Here is a 1,508-nt window from a genome sequence, read left to right on the forward strand (position 1 = left end):
AATAAGTTGCCTTGGTCACAGTGTCTGTTCACAGAGCTAAGTAACTAAGATACTCTGTAACCCGGGCTGTCTTTGCACCTGTGACCCTTTTGCCTCAGGCCATGTACTGTTGTGAAGGTGTCTTACTGCAGACAAGGCAGGGCAAGGCCACTTGCAGGTTATGTTTCCTCTGCTCTGTAAGGAGCCATACAGCATCACCCAGAAGCNGGGCAGACTGGCATAGTTCCCCCTGTGGGGGTCCCCATGGCTGCTGGAAGGCATCTAGTGACTTTGATCATGTATTTTGATTGTCAACTAAACAGGACTTAGAGTAACCATGAAAAGGAGCCTCTGAGAGACTTGCTATACTGGGTTAAGTGAAGAGAGAAGATCCATCCTCTACATAGGTGGCCCCATTCCATGAGGGTCCCAGGCTGAACTAAAAGTGGAGAGTGGGCCCTGACATTCATCTTTTATGTGACTAAAGACTTATGACCAACTGTCAGTATTCATGTCACTGCTTCCTGAGTGCAGACAAGGCAACCAACTGCTTCACACTCCCGTTGCCAGGCTCTTGTCAGGGACTCTAACAGCAATGGGGAAAGTAACTGATACAGTGACTTCTGGCTGTGCTCAGTACATCCTATAGTGTCCTGTCATCAACAAGACAAGAGCAACACCCAAAAGCCTTTCACACACTTCTACATGCTACTACTGGGCAAGCTGACAGCTAGTCCTCCCCTGAAACCACCCATGGACCTTGGGAAAGAGTCTTATCCATCCATAGATCCTGGCCGGCACAGAGCNGGCAGTCTCTGTTAACTGAACTGAACAATGAATGGCTATTCTCAGCAGTGAATGCAGAAATGAGTCCATCCAGTCTCCAAATCCACACCCATCNTTGCCAAAGCTCCTCATCTGTATCATGTATCAGGCAGGGACCCAAGAAAAGCACTTACTGACAAGTTCTGTCAGTAGACCATCTCTGTCTAAGAGGGCCTTCTAGAAAAATGGGGATGTCAGATGTTTGAATGAGGTTTCAGGCAATGCTATTGGGGNGGGCAATCACAAGAGGCATGTCATGCAGGGTAGAGTCAGGAATGCCTTCTAAAGGAAAGAGCATTTAAGCTGAGATCTGACTGCTGGGGAGGGGAGAGCTAGTCAAGGAGGGGGTGATGGTCTTAGAAGTCTGAGGTTCAGAGAGCTGTAATAACTAAGGTCGTGAGGTCAGAAGCCTTCTATGTTTGCAAACTTTAGGGAGTAAGTCAGCAAGGGTCCAGGAGATGCTAGGGGTGACAGACCAGGGAACCCAGGTAGGGGGTGCATCTGCAAAGTCACAGGGTACAAACAAAGAGCTTGAGGTAGGTTTCAGGGACTACTCCAGACTAAGCAGAGTTCCTCTCCTTCTACCACACTACTNATTTGCAGAATGGAGGAAAGGGAGCTGGGTCTGCTGGGACAGGCCTTCCATCAAGTAACTGGGTGTGTTGGGGTATGAGGATTCTAAATTCTAGGTCTGCTTGGGCCAC

Source organism: Mus caroli, chromosome 6 (genome assembly GCF_900094665.2).
Source record: "Mus caroli chromosome 6, CAROLI_EIJ_v1.1, whole genome shotgun sequence".
Taxonomy (NCBI): Eukaryota; Metazoa; Chordata; class Mammalia; order Rodentia; family Muridae; genus Mus; species Mus caroli.